The sequence below is a fragment of the Mustela erminea genome, chromosome 6 (genome assembly GCF_009829155.1).
Source record: "Mustela erminea isolate mMusErm1 chromosome 6, mMusErm1.Pri, whole genome shotgun sequence".
Taxonomy (NCBI): domain Eukaryota; kingdom Metazoa; phylum Chordata; class Mammalia; order Carnivora; family Mustelidae; genus Mustela; species Mustela erminea.
Window position 1 is genome coordinate 68,222,575 of NC_045619.1, and position 21,051 is coordinate 68,243,625.

Genomic DNA, 21,051 nt, shown 5'->3' on the forward strand with positions numbered 1-21,051 from the left:
TTCGTCACTTTGAACCTATGAACAAATGAGCTTAAGAAGAGCCTCTCAAAAGCTCATCTGTTTGAAAGAGAGAGCTTCTGAACTTACAATGCAAAGAAAGAGAAACAGGCATGCATATGGTATATAAAGAAAGTAAGACAGCCTTCTAAGGGAGTGAGCACCTCCTTCGGAAAGAAAGGATAGCCAGGCTGGGTTTTAAAGCTATCAAGTATGGGTAAGAGAGAGGTCGAACCATTTTTTCATGGGATCAAATAGCATATTTAGATGTTGCAGCATCAATGCATAAAACAGCTTACTACTTTAATCCTGCTATAGGCTAGCATGGAAGGACAGGTAAGGGAGGAGAGCTGGAGGGCAGCCAAGCAGGGAGGCCGGACAGCCACTTGGCCAGTCCAGGACAAGGGACTAGAACCAGATTTCACAGGTCTGGTATGCTATAACAAGAATCTGAATTCAACCCTGCAGGCATTGACAGAGCTTAGTTGTTAAGCAAGTTAGTGACACAGTGAGATTTCTGTGTCCAAGCACTCATCTGCTGACATGTGGATACTGGGTTTCAGGTGGAAAGACCTAAATGAGAGATGCTCAATTAGAGCAGTGAATGAAGGAGAAATGGGAAAAATTTCCTCAGCTGTCCAGGAGGTAAAATCAGAAGAACCAGATGAATTAATCAAGGTGAGGTGGTACAGGAAAGGCAAGATTAAGAACAAAGTGGATGATGGTGTCACAAACCCAGGTGGGAAATACAGGAAGAAGTTAGGAGACATGTTGATCTCAAGGGATTGCTGCATGGTTCAGCAGAGAAGGATCTAGAAGTCATAGCACAGAACACTATAGGAGCGATTTGTAAGTCCATCACTACATAGGCCAGAATAAAAACAATAAAAGTGGGTGAGACCATTCAGACAAGAGTTCTTACATTCTTAAGATAAGAACCCTTTTAAGAACCTGATGAAAATTCTCACCTCCCCCCCAACCAAAATGTACACTAACATTTTGGAAAAAACACCAGGCAGTTTACAGGTCCCCTGCTACCAACGGAGGGCCATAGGTTATGAAATGCTAGGCTTGGGGACTAGGGGAAGAAGATGGGAAGAAGGTCTAAAGCAGCATTTCTCAACAATGATGCTACCGGCAAATTGCACAGGACATGTCTTCACCATGCAGAATGTGAGCATCCAGGCCCAGCCCTGCCCACTGAACACAAGAAATACCCACAGCCTAGGCTCTGTGGACAGCCGAAAAAGGCCCCCACATATTTCCAAATACTACCACCCTGTTTGAGAACTACTGGTCAAAAGGGAGAGAAGGAAACAGCAAAGAAGACTGAGCAAGAAAGATCAGAGATGGGATGAAAAGTGGATCTACCCCTCAGCCAATAAGTCATTCTCATTTCCAAAATATACCCATGATGTGACCCTTTTCCTACCTCTACCACTAGAGCACCTCAACTAAGCCACACCTTGAGTGAAGTCCTGCAATCATCTCCTAACTGGTCTCCCCACTTCTTTTCTTCTTTCTTTCTTTTTATTAAGTCACCATGGCATATTACACCAGGCATATTACATTGCCTGGTGTATGTGCCTTGTGTGCACAAGTTTGTACCTTCTGACCCCCTTCACCCATTTCAACACCCCCACTCCCCACCTTTGGCAACCACCAATCTCTTCTCTGTACCTATGAGTTGGGTGTTTTGTTTTTAGATTGCCCATGTATACGGGATCATACAGTATTTGCCTTTCTATGTTTATTTCACTTAGCATAATGCTTCCAAGATCTGTCCATGTTGTCAAAAATGGCAAGGTTTCCTCTCTTCTGGCTGAATCATATTCCATTGCATGTATATGCTACATTTTCTTTATTCATTCATGGACTGATGGACACTCAGGTTGTTTCCAGGTCTTGGCTTTCCACTTCTGTTCTTAATTCCTCTTGAAAAGTCCCTTCCCCATGGCAACAAAGCTATCTTCTTCATTTTACTAATTGTATTTCATAAGTATTTTTATAATACTATTTGCCATGCTATTTTTTACAAATATTAATTCATTTCATCCTCATAACAACATTGTGAGTGCCAACAAGGCACAGAGATGTTAGGAACTACTACAAGGTGACAGAGCCAGTAAGTGTAGGGCTAGGATTTTAATTTAGGCCACCGGCTCCACAGTTCATGCTCTTGCCTACCACTCTATGCTACCCTCCAACTCATTCATTCCTCTGTTCAAGATCCTCAACTGTCTTCCCACTCAAGAGTAAAAATCAAGTTCCTTATCATAGCCCGTAAGTGCCTGGTATATGGGCCCCCCAAACTCCTCTACCTTGTCTCTTGCTCCTATCCCCTTCCCTCCCCCTATTCCCAGCCTCACTGGTCCGGCAGCTATGATATGTGTATTTACCTGTATGCACTCTCTCCTCTGAGTGTTCTTCCTCCAGCTAGCTGCAGAGTTTATTTCCTTCACTTTATTAAATTCTCTACTCCAATATGTTCTCATTAGTAAGGACTTGCTGCCCATCTAATATCAAACAACACCTCTACTCCGATCCCCATCATTTTCAATTTCTCCAACTTGTTACATTTTCCCCCCTCTGATTCATGTATCATCCTATAAAGCATGTAAAATTACTCATTCACTTTTTAACTTCCTCCAATAGAATGTACTTTCTAGGAGGGCAGTTTTCTGTGTTTCGTTCTCTGTTAGAGCTCCCTGCATGGAAGGTCACGCAGTTCATTTCTGAATGAATGAATGAACAACAAGAAGAAAAAGTGTTCACAAGGAAGCCAAGAAGTCTAAAGAAAGAGGGAGATGGCTCAACAGTGAAAACATACTACAAATAGCTTTTGTTCTATTAGAGGTAACAAATTTTCATTGATTTTGGCAATTAAGAAATTGGTGCCTTTGGCAAGAAATGTTTCCAAGAAATGGTGCCTGCCTGGGGAGTGAGTTGGTAGGTAATGCAGTAGAAGTATTAAACACAGACAACTCCTGTAAGAAGTCAGCTAAGAAAGGAGACAGCTAAAAGGAGTAGAAATGTCAAGAGAGACCTGAGCATATCCTTTCCAGGTTGAGAGTGAGGAAAGAAGGGAAGAGGAGACTGAAATTCAATAGAGAGAAAGGAGTACTAATGGTGAACGTCCTAGCAGACAGAAACTCCAGACTGTGAGGAATGAGGACCATCATCCATGTTAACTAGCAAAGGCTCTTCTCCCACACTTAGATGATCTACAGTGACCACATTCTCTTCAGAGACCATCAGCCTAGACAGACTGCAGAGCAGGTGTCCTCTCCAAAGAGCACTGGGGCCTCTTCAGACTCCTAGTTCAGACAGAAGGAGTATTCACAGCTTACTGGAGTCGGTAAGGGGAAAGGCACTAACCCCTCACTGAGACATTTCACACACATTCACTTCCATATATGGACATCTACAAACATCACTTTTATTCCAAAACAGCCCTTAATGATTAATTAGTAACCCCATTTAAAGGAAACGTGAGAAGGGGTAAGCTTTATAACTTTGCCAAGGCTACCCAGGTCCAGCCAGGCTTTACTGAACTGGGCACTCTTTCCAATATATACCACATGTCATCACTCACTATTAGGAGAAGAGACAGATCATCAAAACTAGAAAAATTAAAATGGAAGATGTGATCTAGTATGGGACACTTTCAAAGAGAGAAAACATAAATAATTTTCACTAACAGTAAAGATAATTAAAATTTAAAGGGGTAAGTTATGCATGTACCCCAACCACCAGATGTTACTACTATGATACATAGCAAATTACAAAAAGCAAAAGGGAGAAGGAGAAATGCTTGAGTAGAAAAGGTTTACATAAAGGCTACAGTAAGGAAACTAGAAATTTGATTAAACATAACAAAAACATTCATTATCAAGTATATGATTTAGCTGCTTTTCCTTTAGTTTGTGTTATCCAGCTGTGAATGTCAACTGATAAAATATAAAGAGATACAACAGACAACCCATTTTCCACAATGATGCAAAGGCAATTCAGTAGTTAAAGAATAGTCTTTTTAAAAATTAGATTTCCATATGCAGAAAATGAACTTCAGTTCAAAACTTACTCAATACAAAATATTAAATCAATAGGCCAAACACCTTAACAGACCCCTTGCCAAAGATATAGGGCAAATAAGCATATGAAAAGATGCCCCACATCATATGTCATCAGGGAAATATAAGTTAAAACAACAAGATATCACTACATACCTTTTAGAACAGTCAAAACACAAAACACTGACAATACCAAATGTCAAGGAAAAGGAACTCTCATTCATTGCTGGTGGGAATGAAAAATGGTACTCTTTGGAAAAGTCCTTTGGAAGACAATGTGGTGACTTCTTATAAAACTAAACATACTCTTACCATATGACCCTGCAACTAGCTCCTTTGTATTTATCCAAAGGAGTTGAATACTTATGTCCACACTGAAACCTGCGTATGGACGATTATTGCAGCTTTATTCATAATTGCCAAAACTTGGAAGCAGACATGTCCTAAAGTATGTGAATGGACAAACTGTGGTATATCCAGACAGCGGCATATTATTCAGACCTAAAATGAGCTATCAAGCTATGAAAAGACATGGAGGAAACATAAATGCATATTAGTAGGTAAAGAGCTAATCTGAAAAGGCTATATGCCATATGATTCCAACTCTATGACATTTGGAAAAGGAAACACTACAGAGATAGTAAAAACATTAATGGTTGCCTGGTGTTAGCTGGGGGAGAGAGATGAACAGGCAGAGCACAGAGGATTTTTAAGGGCAGTGCAAATACTCTATGATGCCATGATGGATATGTGTCATTACACATTTCCCCAAACATATAGTACTTAGAACACCAAGAGTGAGCCCTAAGGTAAACCATGGACTTTGGGTGATAATGATGTGTCAAAGTAGGTTCAACTGCAACAAATGTACCATTCTGGTGGGGAATGTTGAAAAAGGAGGAGGGGATACAGATACAGAGGAGGGGAGTCAGGAAGCATAGGGGAAATCTCTGTACCTTCCACTCAGTTTTGCTTCAAACCTAAAATTGCTCTAAAAAATAAAGTCTATTTTAAAAACATAACTTAAAGTAGATCATAGATTCCAACATAAAAGCTAACACTATAAAATTTCTAGAAGAAAACCAGAAAATTTCTAGAAGAAAATTTCTTTGACCTTAGCTTAGGCAAAGGTTTTCTTAAAAAGGACACCAAAACCATAATGTATAAGAGAAGAAAATCATAAGCTGGAATTCATCAAAATAAAAAAACTCCTACTTCAAAGTCATTGTGAAAATGAAAGGACAAGCCACAGACTGGAAGAAAATCTTTACAAAGCATATATCTGAAAAATGACTTGTCCAAAATATATAAAGAACTCTCAAAATTCAATAATAAGAAAACCATTAACCTAATAAAAATGTGAGCAAAAGACTGGAACAGACCACCAAAGAAGATATGAAGATAGCAAAAAATACATCAAAAGATGCTCAACACCATTGGTCATTAAGGAAATGCAAATTAAAATCAAAATGAAATACTGTTAATGACTACAATTAAAAAGTCTAATAAAAAATGGAAAAAAAAAGACTAATAATACTAAGTGTTGGTAAGAATGTGAAGGAATTAGCATGCTTATAAACTGCTGTTAGGAGAGTAAAATGAAATAATCACTTCGGAAGCAGCTTGGCAGTTTCTGAAAAAGCTACACATACATCTACCAGGATCCTGCCATTCTACTCCTAGGTTCTTACCCAAGACTAATGGAGACACATGTCCACACAAGGATGATATACAAATGTTCACAGCAGCCTTTAAGAGACAAAAATTAGAAACAACCCAAATGTCCATCAACAGGTACATACATACATAAATCGTTATATATCCATACAGTGGAATGCTATTCAGCAATGAGAAGAAATGAACTATTGCTGGATATATCAACATGAATGCATCTCCAAATAATTATTCTGAGTGAAAGAAGCCAGACTAAAAAAAGACTATATACTACATGATTCCATTCATTTAAATTCTAGAAAATGCAAACTACCCTGCAGAAAGCAAAGCTTCTGAGGGGAGAGGATAATGGACAGGCAAGGGATTGCAAATGGGAACGGAGAAACTTGGTGGGGGGGATATATATATATATTCACTATCTTGTCTGTGGTGATGATTTCATATTTATATATGTAGGTTGGAAGCTTATCCAACTGTACACTTAAATATGTGCAGTTCATTGCATGTCAGTAGCTGTTTACCTCAGTTCTTTTCAGTAGAGATAAAAAAAAAAAAAGAAATAGCAAAGGAGGAAATCATTATATACAAAAAGAAAGAAAAATACAGCACAAGTAAACTATTTAAGGTTTCCTGACATCTAATGGCATCAAGTATTAGAATGTGCTTCAGAGGGGCGCCTGGGTGGCTCAGTCGATTAAGCAACTGCCTTCAGCTCAGGTCATGCTCCCAGATCGAGTCCCCTTTCAGGCTCCCACCTCCGCGAGGAGTCTGCTTCTCCCTCTGACCTTCTACCCTCTCATGCTCTCTCTTACTCGCGCTCTCTCTCTCAAATAAATAAAATCTTAAAAAAAAAAAAAAAAAAGAACTTGCTTCAGAAATGACCAAATTTTGCATCAAACACTGCGAATTATTCCCAACCTATCTTTCAATAGTACTTCTATGAGGGTTTCAGAGATCACAAATCTATTCAAGTATCTTAAGCAAAAGTTACAGTGATATTTTGCTTTTCTGCCCAATACCTATCTAGTAAGAAATCTATAATTTTTTCAATATATGTGCTTCTTTTTGAAGAATAACTTAATTTTAAGTGATTTTCCAATAATAAAATTACTATAATTAAAGACAAACATGATTTAGCTAGGGGCCAATGACAGTTAACAAGTGACAAAATATATCACCCACATAAATAAAACCTGATAAAAATCATCACAATTCTCCTCTTGTTACAACCTGTACTTATATCTGATTTCTTATCAAAACAAAGAGTTAAAACACATGCTACTGAGTCAGAAAATATTTTTCTTGATGCATAAAACTTGGACAGCATTGGAGTTAATTATAATGAGCTTTGGGATATATTTGAATGTGGCAAAAAAAAAATTGCTAAAAATAAGACTTCTAAATTCTATAGCAAGGCTGTGAAATAAATAGGTAATAGATATTATTGGTGCTATAAAGCCCCAAGCAACTTGCTCAAGGTCACCGAAAGTAACCAAGTAAGCATGTATACATGAGAGAAAAAATAACAGGTTTTAAACAATAACTTTTTTCTCCTCCACGGTGGTAGCTACTCAGGGTACCAATGTCCTGGGGCAAAGAGACCTACCTCAAAGACAAATCAAAGGTCATGCCCTTCCCTGGCCCCACTGCCAATATTTTTATACAAGTAAAATCAGGTCTAAACAAATAAAAAGCTAAGGTAATGGGATGGGCTAGGGAGGGCTTCTCTGTCTTGGCATACCTTCCCAACTAGAAAATAAAGGATGAGTAAACAGGGGAACAACAAGAACCATTTCCTTAAGTAAAGCAAACACATGAAAAGCTGAAGGTTCCTTTTTATGATTTTCATCAGGTGAACTACTCATTCTTCTCTTGTCAAAGCTCTTAGCCCAGTGCTTGGCACATAATAAGGACTTAAAAATGCTTTTTTAATCTTCCCTGCTCTCCAAACCCAAGGGCATCCAGCTTTTCGCTGACAAAAACTCAAGAGTACAGACCACTTATGAGGCATAACGTTCAGGAGAAACCCAGAAGTTAAGTGCAAACAAATAAATCATGAAAGAATTAGAACTGGCTCCTAAATTCTCTGTATACCTTATTACATACAAAATACAAAACTAGAAAGGAACTGGAATTATACTCTAAGGGTAAAAGGGAAAATTCTAAAAGGAAACTCAAGCCCTAAGAAACAAGTCAAAAGAAAACGTGGGTGATTATGTAAGAATTAGAGACTAGAAATAAGAAGAACATAAACAGTTCAGGGCTATCGTGCATCAAACTAATAATTTGTAAAGACTAACCACATGACAAAACACTCAAACAAGGTTTAAGCCTTCCTTGGCCTTGGAAAGTCATGAGACTTTTTTGGCTAAAAGAAGGAATGCTTCAGTTAAAGAAGGAAAAAGAATTTCCAGGCCTCTAGGTGGCTCCAATTTTTAAACAACCACTCTGCTACCTTAACTAAGTGTTCAAATGATACCTAGTTATTTATGCAAGTCACATCAACAACTGGACAGTACTAAACATCCTTAAAACTATAATGCTCATTTCTCTACCAGTTTTCTCTACCTTCCTTTGAAGTGTGGCATTGAGTGATCAACAGCTGATGACTAATGTATTATCATATGACACATGTAAAATAATATGACATAGTAAGATTTTCTTCTTTCAGTAATCCTGTGCTGATGAAAAAACACCCATAATTACTTTAATGATGTACTCAGAAAAAGGATTATCTACAAAAGAAAATCACAAGGGTAACACTAGTTAAAAGGTGTCTCAATTTATTATCTGAATGTTCCACAGAGCCCAAATACATTAATTTTACCTGGTATCTGCAAAGGCTATTTCATATTATACATAACACCAGCAAGGAGGAAAAATAGGAGAGTGTCAGTCCGGCTTTTGTTAGGAAAAGCAGCTTGAACAGCGATAAATATGGCAATCAAGATATAAAGACAAAACTAATGTTATTATCTTATTCATTATACTAATAGCCATTTATTGAGCACCTACTAAATGCACTAGGCACTGAGTATAGACTAGCAAATAAACCAGGCATTATTTCTGCCCTAGAGGGCAAGAGAGAAACATTAAGTAGTTGAATAATACATAGTTATAACTTATGGCAAACATTAAAAAGGAAAGGTGATTGCTCTATGAGGGCGAAGATAAAGGGATTCTAAGTTACACAATGATAAGGGTGATAAGACATTTATAAAGATCATACATGAATTTATACCCAAGGATAACAAATTACTCAAGGAGATGGTCCTAAAATAGAGACCAATAGCATGAGCAAGAGCCCTGCTGGAGAACTGGACAATGTGGTGGGCAAAGGATGAAGATGGGGGGCGGGGCGGTGCACTGGTCAAATCATGCAGGACCTTACAGATATGTTGAAAATTTCATATTTTATCTGGAGAAATAAATGTGTTTCCTAAGAGCTTTGAAGACTTTAAACATCAAGTGACTTGTTTTCTTTTTAGGTTGCTGGTGGGAAAAGGAACTGGAAGGGGTACAGTATATGTGCAGAAGGCAATGGGGAAAGATAACGATGGCTTCAAGCAGAATGGAAGCATAGTGGAGACTGAAAATCAGACAGATTTGAAAGAGATTTTTCCATAAGAGTAGAAAAGGATTTTTTGACAAACTGGTGGGGGGGGGGGCAGTGAAAGAGCAGAAGAGAGAATGAAGGATAAACTCCAGCCTTCTGGCCTGAGCCACCTGTTAGATGGATGAGATGGAAAACAGAGGAGGAACTGTTTGAAAGGTTGGGTAATCAAGAGCTCAGTTCTGAAGAAGTGTGAGACAATGCCATTTATTGGCTACGGTACCAGACGTTATATTAGATATTCTACTTGTCACAGCATTCCTTTTAGTAGCAGTATCCCCATTTTACAGAAAGCAAACTGTAGATCATGATGTTGAGGTAGCCTGTTGAACTCATCCAGTTCAAAGTGACAAAGTCACATTTCCCACCCAAGTCTGGTTGGCTGGTTGTGAGGTAAGCTTTCTTTCCATTATACCCAGTTCATAGGAACTACTTCTACACTTTGCATCTTGAAATCTATTTAGGGTTGGAGCAAGCTAGCGCCCAAGAAGAGTAAATAGGTGATACATTATTTTTTAAATCCAAATTCTCAGATTTATAATGCATAATGTTTTCCTATACCACTCCCAATCCCAATCCACTTCTATCTGCCCAGTTTTACAATGTTTTGAACACTAGCAAGATATCCCTGACCTCAATGTTTTACAGTAAAGGAGCAAAGCCACCATGTCCAGAATGAACCATAATGAAAAAGCAGCAATACCCAGCAGCAAACAACATTTCTACTCTCAAGCCATACATATATCAACATAAGATAGATCAACTGAGCAATACTTCTCAACTACTTCTCAAAAACAGCTAAGGCGTTCAAGTCAAGAATTAATGTAAGCCAGTATGGAAGGCTACAAAAGCTAAGAACTGAGATTCCCCTTAAAAAATCAAAATCTTGGGGCGCCTGGGTGGCTCAGTTGTTAAGCTTCTGCCTTAGGCTCAAGTCATGATCCCAGAGTCCTGGGATCGAGTCCTGCCTCGGGCTCCCTGCTCAGCGGGAAGCCTGCTTCTCCCTCTCTTACTCCCCTTGCTTGTGTTCCCTCTCTCACTGTCTCTCTCTCTGTTAAATAAAATCTTTTTTTTTAAATCAAAATTTTAAAAGAACAAAATGTTAGGCAAAAAAGAAATTATACCACCATTGTGTAGAATTTAATATCTGCAATTCCCAAATATCTCCACCAAATGCCAAATTCAGCAAACATGCATGCTAAAAACAACCTAAACATCCTTTTCTTCTTAAAAGCTTTTCCCTGTAGCACAATGACACTTTAGCAAACTGAAATGCCTTTCCTATCTGCAGAGTCTCATGATTTTCTCACTCTCTGGGCTGATGTCCCTCTCAGCTACTGAAGCCCAGAAATTAGGCTTGATTAATGAACCTAGAAAGAACTCAATGTATTACTAACAATTGTGTCTATTACTGAAAGTACCAGCTTGAGGCTCTTAAAAGGGAGGAAAATGAGGAAAGCGGAGATTTTTGAAAGGTTTCATCACCTACATTACAAATTATATTTTGGTGGGTCTGATCCTTCAATATAATCATCAGATTACATTCAGGCTTCTTAAAGTGGGATATAGGGAGCTTTCATGGTTTGGGGAGAGTTTGTCATGGAGATAAAATTTTAAAAGTAGCATTAGTATGCCCACTGAAACATAAACACACACACACACACCACCCTCCAAAATGATAGTACTACTGTGTCCTTCCTCCTGATTCTTGTGCCCACCTGGCACCTCTCCCTGCAGAGGTCTAGCTGGTATTCCCTACTGCCTCACCTAGTCAAAGGACAGGTTGCTTAAAATCCATTAAGAAAGCTTCCCATTTTCTATTCCTTCATAACAGGATGGCCAACTCCTGGCAACCCAAAGATGAAAGACTTTTTTTTAAAAAGGGGGGCGGGGGATCTACCTGAGGCCTTCTACCAGAATGAGGGGGGTTAATCCAATAGGCAAAAAAGCAGGGCTCTATACATATTTAAAGGTCCTTTCTGGCGACACAACAGATTTAATGAGGAATTGCTGAGCCACATCATACTGGAAAATCCGTAAATGTTCCTCCTCGCTGTTACCAGGGTGGAAGATTTTTTTTTTTTTTTTTTTTTAATGCAAGGCTTTGATGTACTGACACAGCTAGCCTGATGGGTTTAAGTCAGCTAGGAAATGTGCCCTGCATCTATTTCCCTTCTAAATCCCTGAAGATCAGGGGCAATACTGACCCGTAATTACATTGAACGCTTGCACTGCTCAAGATGCCATCTGATGCTGAAAAAGTAGTGGTTTAGCAACACCAGGCGGCTCTACGATGCTAAAATAACAACGCAACACTCGATTAGGAACCCAGGTACTCGGCTTGTAGGCTCCAGTGCCGCACAAGGACCCACATTCAAAGCTCACGTCCCTTCAGGTTGAAGCTTATTAAGCTTTCCGCGATGTACCCTCGCAAAGTTTCTAGTCTGCAAAACGGAATTACTTTCAAAGTCCCCTGTTTTGGAATCCCCTCCCCAGACGGGTTGGCGGCAAGGGGAAACAGGGACCGAGGATGATAGTTAAGCGTTCACACAATTTTGAAACCTAAAAACCAATCGTGTTTTCAGAGGAGAAAGTAAGCGTTCACCAAACCACCACCCGGGCAGCGAGCATCCGATTTCCACTGGAGAGAAAAATGCTAAAGAAGCCATACATACGTTTCCCTGGCCAACAAAAGTGGCCTCTAAACTCCCCTGCCAAGGACACGGGGAGGAAACCGAGAAGCAGGGCACAAGCCTGCACTTCTCAATCCGAAGCGCGTGTGTGCGGCGGGGAGAACGCGCAAAGGCGAACACAACAGGGAGAAAGGTGAACCGGAGGAACAGGGAGCCCGCGGCCGCAGGGCAGAACCGGCGAAGAAACCCAAGGTGTAGACACAGGGGCGAGGGGGCGGGGAAGGGGGAGCCCGCAGGCTCCAGGAGGAGGAGGGAGGGGTCGCAGGCGCTGCCCAGAAATCGCGGCGGCCGAGTAAAGTTAATACTTACTCAGTTTCGCAACTGCGCCGCCCCCGCAGGCCGCCCGGCGGAGCCGGCCGGGGCGCTGGGGACGTGCCGGCGTCCGGAGCTCGGCGGCCGCCCAGCGCCTGTCCTGGCCGCACCGCCCGGCGCGCCTGCCTCCGCCGCACTCGGCGGGCCCCGCGCCCCGCACTGGCGGGAGGCCCTGGCTCCCGGCGCGCCCTCTCCGCGCACCTCCCGGCCGGCGCTAGGTGAGTGTGGCCGCCCCCCGGTGGGGCTGCCGCGGGGTGCTAGCGTGCGGGCAGGGGCCGCGCCGCCCGCAGGAGCCGCCCCCAGCGCCGCCGCCGCTGCCGCGGGCGGTCCAGCGAGGCTCAGCGAGGAGTGCGGCGGCGGGCGCTGCGCAGGACGGCGGAGTTGGCGGCCGGCTCGCTCCCGCGGACGGTGCCTCTGGGCTGGGGGCCGGACTGGGGGGCCGGGCCGGGCTCGGGCGGCCGGGCGGCTCCGCCCCTTCGCCGGGCCGCGGGCAGAGCGCGCGAGAGGAGCGGCGCGGGGGCGCCCCCCTCGGCCGGGCGCTCGGGTTACAGCCGCGGCTCCCCGGCTTCCCTGCCCGCGTCTCGCCGGTTCGCCGGCGCCCTGAGAGACATTGTAACGGAACTGGGACGCCAGCGCTGCATTGTGGGAGCTTTTAAAGCGGCGGGGAACGGGCCGGGCCGCTCGAGCCCACGGGGCCGAGCTCCCCTCGGAGCCCCTAGCACGGCCCCGCCGCCGCGCGTTCCGGCACCCGCCCCAGACCGCCGAGGCCTGTGGACCGGAAAGCCCGAAATGGTGAGGTGACCGGTGCCTCCCGACTGACTCTCACCGGAGCCCAGTCTTCCATAGCCCGGGGTGAGACTTGTAAAACTGCCCTCCACGGTCATCCCGGAAAGTAGGCGGCTTTTTTCTGCAGACGCTTAAGAAAGGAAAAGAAGGAAAGAAAAATAAGCCCTTCCATCCCCCAAGAACTGGGTTTGAATTGCTTTTCATCTGGAGTGGCAGTGATTCAGCGACCCCCTTCTCAGCAGCAGGCAGTGACAGAGACAGGAGAGGAAACACACAGCGAATGAATCAGACGTGAGTAACCAAGTTTAGAAAGAAATGGGCTCAGATTCAGAAAATTGTCCTCCCCTCCCCCCCATTAAATACAGCGAGCAGTCGAGGAAGAAAACCAGGGCTTTCATCCGAAAATGCAGATATGTATGTTGTTCTCCCTATTACACCTTTTTTTTTTTTTTTTTTTTTTTTTTTAATGGAACGCAATGACTCTAGCCACTGGACAAAATTGGTTTTTTGGTCCGGGCTTGTGCTCACACACAGCAACAGCTATTAATTTGGGGGGAGATGGAGTGATGATAATGGATGAGATACAAAAAAAAAAAAAAAAGCAAAAACAAAACAAAAACGAAAAAACACACAGAAAAAAACCCCATTACAAAATACCCCTTTTAATTCTCCAGACACTGGTTTTTTTTTTTTTTTTTTTTGCTTTGTTTTGTTTTGTTTTTAATCAAAACAGGGATAGTAAATTTGAAGCACAACTTGTTACAGCTCAGCTTACTGAGGGCCTGATTTGTTTTTATTTGAGTTTGTGTTTGTGGGCCCTTTGTTTCTTCCTCTTGTTTTTTGACCTTTAGTTATTGCACAGCTCATTAGTTCCTTTAAGTTCGAGGTGAACTGAGAAGAGAGAGTGGAATAGTAGGACTCAAAGGTGGCTGATTAAGGTTTGGAGGATTTGGGGACAAGAAGAGTTCTCTATGATTCAAATGCAAAACCTGAGGGGAATTTTATTTAAGGTGATTCTGTAGGGCATGGATCCCTCTTCTCAGAGGACTTTTCCAGCCTTAATGTTAACATTGCCTGAGCACTCATTCCCTTGTCAACCTTTCACTCCACTGAACAACATCAGTCACCCACCTAATTGCCAAATCTAATGGAAAAATTTAATCCCCATTTTGTCATGCCCTTTGTGGCATTTGCCAATTTTGACCTCCCCTTCCTTCTTAGAACTTTCCTCCCTTTTTTCGTTGCTGTTGCTGTTGTTGTTGATAGTCATCCCTCTTCTGTGGAGGTCTTGAAATAGGGACCCTCAAACAGGTCTTGAGTGATGGCTGGCAGGAGTGTGGCTATTGTTAAACTAGGATTCAGGATCTTACAGAAGAACATATCCTTTAACTTTCTGAGGAAACAGTGGGAAGAGGAAGAACCTCAATCTACTAGATTCGGTTGGTCACCAGTAGGAAGGGTCTTGACCTCAGTTTTATCGTGTGTCCAGAGGTGAACAGTGGACTGACTTATGGCAACCAGTTTTCATGACTAGAATTTAAATCAGGATGAAATTTACTATGATAGTATACCCATGACCTCTGTTTAGGATAAGCACTTACTAGGATCCAGGTACCTGGTAAGGTATCCCCACCTCCAAACCAGAATGTGTCTTCCTGATGGCTGCCAAAGTCAGTCAATTTACCTCTGTCCAGTCCTGAATAAACCCAGAAAAATCTCTTCTCTGCCTCAACCCCCCGTGGTTAATGCATTCTTTCTCCAGTGTATAGTGCAATTTGTTTTCAGCTTTCTTAGCTGTAATCACATCTCTGTTAAGCCTTCCTGAGATCACACCAAATGTCCTTGACAGGATTTGTAAACAACCCTTATTTCTGGTTTCTAATTATATTCTCAGAAGTAGCCTAACTAGAATTAGTGAGTATTCATGTATTTCAAGCCCTGTGACATAATCGGATTTGATTTTCAGGAAAACTGTTTGAGAAGATAGATTGAGAAGAGGAGAATCCCAAGAGAGTCTTAATATAGAGAGCTGTGGGAATGAGGGGGTAGAGGGATAGCAACTGGAGGTATATTACTATCGGTATTACTTTCCCATTGCTAACTGTAAAAAGTTACCACAGCCTTGGTAGCTAGAACTAAGAATGTGTGATTTTACAGTTCTGGAAGTCAGAAATTCTAAAATCAAAGTGTGGGCTGTGTCCCATCTGGAGCCTCTGGGGGAGAATCCATCTCTGCTTTTTCTGTCTTCTATGCTACATGCTTTCCTTGGCTTGTGGCCTCTTCCTCCATCTTTAAGGCCAATAGCATATCATCTTTAGATCTCTCTTCTTGTGATCTCTGCTTCATGGTTAGGGCCTATCTTTTTCTCCAACGTAGGCAAAGAAAATCGAAATTGATATAGGTGCATTTCTAGCTGTATATGTATATGTTACAAACTGAACTGAGTTGGATTACTTCTGGGAAGAGATGACAGTGTTTTAATTACTAGTCAAATCGTCATAGGGACAACTTATTTGACTGCAAGATTGCTGAAGTGGTGTGCTGTTAGTTCCACTAAATCTATACCCATCTGCTGACTCATAGAACTGAAATCCAAGGTGTTAACACACTAAGAAGACTAGGTTCACCTGTGCAGTTTCTGGGGATCAGCCTCTTTTTCTGGAAATCCCCAGCGTATCCAGTGGAGTCATATTGCCAAGTTTGAGAAATACGTGTCTAGACCAAATTTCCCAAACTGGTCCACCAGGGAACATCCTGTAAGATGGGATGCTGGGAAGACAGTTTCTTCATGCTTGGAGAAGGTCCATGGAACACAGTTGTGACTACAGTTCAGGCCAGCCAAGAAGCTTATCAATGGGATAGATTTATCAAGAGCAAAGTGTTGGGAAATTCTTTCATGAGAAAGTCTAAGGGAGAAACAAACATTTTCTCACAAGAAATAGGTATGTGTATTGGCAGAGATAAATTACAGACTTATGATTATAACATACCTAACCCTCTATCTTTCCTTCTTTTTCTCTACTTCTTTCACCACTCTGTGCTCACCCAGACTACTTACAACTTCATTACCTCTCAAACAGTGTCTCGGGACCACTTCTCATTCTCTTACCCCGTAACCTTGAAATTGCCTGTTACTTTTAGAGCCATCCCCATCCTCCTCTGACCTTACCTCCACTTGCTTCATAAAGCCAGGGACTATGTTGTGTTTATCACTGTAAATATCACTGCTTAATAGAAGACCTGGCTCAGACTGGGAGCTCAATTAATATTAGTCGAAATAATAATTAAGTGAATGAGTGACAATATAAATGGAACAAACTAATGCCACTTACTCACCTGTCATACTTGTCTTTGATCTAGTCTTTAACTAATAAATATTAAAAAAAAACAATAAACTATGGTATTGTGCTAGGTTCTGGGATTACAAAAATTAATATGACATAATTTCAGCCTTCTATGACCTCATAATTCATCTGAGGAAACATATGCTAAAAAAGAAAATGAGGCAGATAATGCTAGTTGCCTGTCCTATTTCCTTTCTTCCCTTCTCTCTTAGTAATAGAAATCTGATTTCATGCCTAGTGAAAAATTTCATTTCATAACTTTCCTTGCGTATGGGGGTTACTAAGTATAGGCCACAGTATGTGGTTGAGAGGTGTTGTATAGGATTCCTTATTTGTGTATCTGGTGGTAGGGTGTTAGCAGGGCTGACCCAAGCCGTATTATTGCCTGGAATATAGCTGTGATAGATGGAGTCACAGCTTCAATCTTGTGACATCAAGACTACCAGATGGGGGGCGCCTGGGTGGCTCAGTGGGTTAAGCCGCTGCCTTCGGCTCGGGTAATGATCTCAGGGTCCTGGGATTGAGTCCCGCATGGGGCTGTCTGCTCAGCAGGGAGCCTGCTTCCTCCTCTCTCTCTCTGCCTGCCTCTCTGCCTACTTGTGATCTCTCTCTGTCAAATAAATAAATAAAATCTTAAAAAAAAAAAAAGACTACCAGATGGGTAGTACAGATGGGGTCATTTATTTAGCCTTCATTTAGTTACTGTTACTGATAACTTTGAAAGGAAAAGGAAAAAAGTCATCTCTTCAGTAGATGTATGTGGAAAGCAAATAAATAAGGTATTCTTTTTCATTCCTAATGAATATCTTGTATGCATACTGAAACAAGATAAAGATCTATAAATATTGTGATTTATTTGACAAATATAAAAGGACTTTTTAGAAACAGAGCACAGTTCTCAGATCTTCAGGAATTTTTAATGTCATGATGGTTTCTTCTTAAAAAAAAAAAAAAATTGGTTACCAACTCATAAACTACTCCTTAAAAGACCCTCCAACAGTCTGATGGGATAAGAGGGTGATATATTTTGTTAACCAAAGTACAGTATGGAATGAAAATACAGCATAAACTGTAAATGGGAACTGCAACAGGCTCTCAAAAGGAATACCTGCAAATATATTCAGAAACAGAATTTAAAGATGATTGGGTCCTGTTTAGGTAGAACTTTTTTGAGAGGATAATGCCATGAAAATGATAAAGTCTTTATTTTTTTTTATTACAGACTGGAAGAATGGATTTAATCAGCTCAGATTAATTATAGGGGACTCTCTATAAGAGGCTATACTAGGATCAGTATATTGGGGGAAAACAGAGAATGTGGTACCTCTTGTTACAAAGTTGCATTTTTGTAAATACAGGAAGTAAAATTTGGTCCGTCTGGCATTCTTCCAACCTGAATGCTATTTACCAATCTCCCTTTATTTCTGCAATACTATAATTGAGGCTTATAGGGATGACCCTGAAATGACTTCTAAATCATAGCAGAAAGATTAAATTATCTTTTGCTTTCCCTTCATGCATTTAACTATATGTTTATTAATTGCAAGCTGGAAATTTGATCTGTTTTATAACGCTGCTGGATTAATGAGAACATGCTTATCAGGGACATAGTCATTCACAATCACAGAATTTATAGTTCATGGGAGGAAAAAAAAACCCAGAAAGTGATTAAAAATGTAAGATTTATATGATCATAGGAAGAATAATTATTACAAAATAATTTAGAATCAACCAGCCACATTTTAAAAATTGCAACAACTGTATTGGTTAATGGTACATAATGATATATAGCTAATTTTTAAAATAAGTATATTAACTCATGTTCTGTGGTAAGAAGAGTATGAATAAGTCTTCATTTTGGATTTTTAAAAATGTAGTTTGTTAGTGTCTGCAAGAGAGCAGGGTTAGATATAGGCCTAGGAATCTTATAAATCAAGTTGGGTTATGTGTCTAAATTTGGTTTAGGGTCCTGTTAAGTTGCTCCTTGTTTCATTTTTGGTAGATGTATTACTCTAGTGACTGTAAAGGACCTCTAATAAACATGTGGAATGAATATAAGTCTGAGGTAAGGTTCCCTCAGACTTAAAGTGGAGCCTGATTCAGGGATTCTGGTGCAGGTGACTTATTGGGAGCATGCCTCAGGAGAAGGTGAAGGGAGGTAGCATTTAGAGGGAATAAAGCTAAGTAATGACAGCATCTCAGCAGGAGAGCAGCTTCAGCCTGATTCTGTGGGCAATTCTAAAGCAGAAATTGCACTGCACAATTGGTCCCTTGGGTCAAGGAGGCTGGCCTTTTGCATTCCCATTGTCAGTCACTCATTGGGTGAGGGTTGGTGGTAACCCTCAAGGCAAGACACCTTCTGTTCCCCCAAAGGCAAAGGTAATCTCTGAGAGGAGGACAGCTGCAGTTTTCAACCAACTGTCATGGCAGATAGAGATGCAGGCACCAGTCCAAGAAGGGGATCTGGAGAGGGTACCAACAACATCCACTGCACATCATATATAGGTTAGAGACCCAGCAAGACCCTTAGTAACAACTGAAGCATACTACTAACAGCACTACAGAGGCCAAACCTTGTATGTATGACCTGTTTCTAAAGGAAAAACTTTCAGAGTACAAGTAGGGATGGAAGGAACATATCTCCTTTTCTCTCCTCTCACCTACCCTTTGTGCCAGGCAGTGGTAGCTGGTGATGGCTTCAGGGACTGAGGCAAGGTGCCCAGCAGGGAAGGAACTAAGGGTGTTAAGAAAATTTAGGATCAATCCAGAGAGCCTGGAATGGCACTAGGGACCTCTTGGGTTAAGGCTTATACCTGAGGCCAACTTGCTTGTCTTGCCCTTTCTTTTCTTCAGCTCATCCTAGAAACATACTTGCCTGCTTATCGTTCCTCTGTCAGTCCCGTTGCTGTTCGCCAGGATTTCTGTCTCCCTTGGCCTCCTCCAGAGCCCTACTTGCCTTTCTTCAAACAACTTTTCTACCATTCTTTATATAAAAACATTCAACTTTAGCTTTTCTGACCTTTTTTAATAGTTTGACAGCTTAATATGATGATGGGTGTGGGAAGAGGGAATAGAGCAAAAAAAAATCCTTCCCATGCTCTTCCCTTTCCTAGATTTAGCCCAATAAGCCAAGCACAACATGGGTACTATGGGTGGAAAAATGGGCCATGTAGCTGAATCACTTGCATTTTGGGGGAGCACCCAGAGGCTCTTCTGGGAGCTTCTCAGTGAAGGCTCTGGGATGCAGTGCAGGAGTAAAGAAGGTGGACAGCTCCAGAGGAGACCTAGGAGTGGGCATGTGCTACAGGAGCAGGGACAAGGCAGTGTGTACTGTTCCTCTAGCAAACTCAAGGACTTTCCTTCTCTTCCCTCTCCTGGCCCTTCATCCCCAGATCTTCCGAGGAAGATACCATTTAAGACTAACGGAAGAAATGTTGACACCTGCGAATAGGTGGTTTGGGGCAGGAGTGGCAAGATACTGGTTACCTCAGGCTCTGAAGGAAGAGAGGAAAATCATATATATATATATATATATTTTTTTTTTTCCCTCATCTGGAAAGGAAGAGATGTTCGCTGTACCCTAAAGCTGGAGTAGAAATAAATGATTTCAGAAACTTCTGATATTGAAATTGAAAATACTACCACTTTGACTTGAATCAGAACAATATTCCCTAATATTGTACTCAAATAAGCAATGGATTAGGGGTGGCTTCTGACAGTATAGTCCACATGAGTGCTGTGTGGTATAGTGGAAGTGGTATAGGGTATAGGCGTGAGCCTGGCTCAGACACTGATGGTATCCTCATCTCATGTCTGACAATGCCTTTCCTTCCCTGTGGAGATCCCAGTCTTCCTGACCTGTATGGGAGGTAAGTCTACCTACTTATAAAAAAATTTTAGAACTCTAAGGCCCTTTTCTCAGAGATTTGGAAAGATGCTAAGACAGATCTTGGTTCAAGTCCTGACTCTGCTTTTTACTACCTGGGTGACCATGGGCACATTATTCAAGATCTCAGACTTTAGTTTTCTTATTTAAAACAAATAAGAGGTGAGAGAGGAGAGGGTAATAGTAGTAGCACAAGAAGAGTTATTATTTAGAATAGCATGTTGTTATTATCTGCAGGCTGTTAGGTGAGAAGATCCTTAGGGCAAATCCAATAATTATAATTTTCCATTCAATATACCCTGTGCCAGGCATTGTTCTAAGTGCTTCTCATACATTAACTTTTTTAATATAAGAAGTTTATCAGGTAGACACTATTATTTGACCCGTTTCACAGATTAGGAAGTCAAAGCAGAGAGGGAGATTAAGTATATTCCCCAAGATTTCGTTATTAGATAGTAGCAGAGCTGGGATTCAAACCCAGTAAGTGGGGCTCCAAAAATCTGTAGTCTCCACCCATACGGTATATAGTTACAGAGTAGGGCAAGAACCAAAAATAGCTGAGAGAGTGAAGTGTAGAATTGGTACAAGTTCAAAGTGAAAAGATCACAAAGTGAGGTCTGGGTTAAGCAAGTTCCTCTCATCTGTGCTGAGGATGATGGTTGGGGAGGTGAGG

The 21,051-nt window shown here is 41.4% G+C and overlaps 1 protein-coding gene across 10 annotated transcripts in view; it reads left to right on the forward strand.

Annotated features, from left to right (window-relative positions):
• Window positions 1-12,972: 12,972 nt before the first annotated feature.
• Window positions 12,973-21,051, forward strand: part of LMNTD1 (lamin tail domain containing 1) — a 488,007-nt gene continuing 479,928 nt past the window's right edge. For all 10 annotated transcript variants that reach the window (XR_004286888.1, XR_004286887.1, XR_004286886.1 and 7 more), the window contains exon 1: window positions 12,973-13,439. The gene's annotated coding sequence lies outside the window, so the exon portion shown is untranslated. The remainder of the gene's footprint in view (window positions 13,440-21,051) is intronic.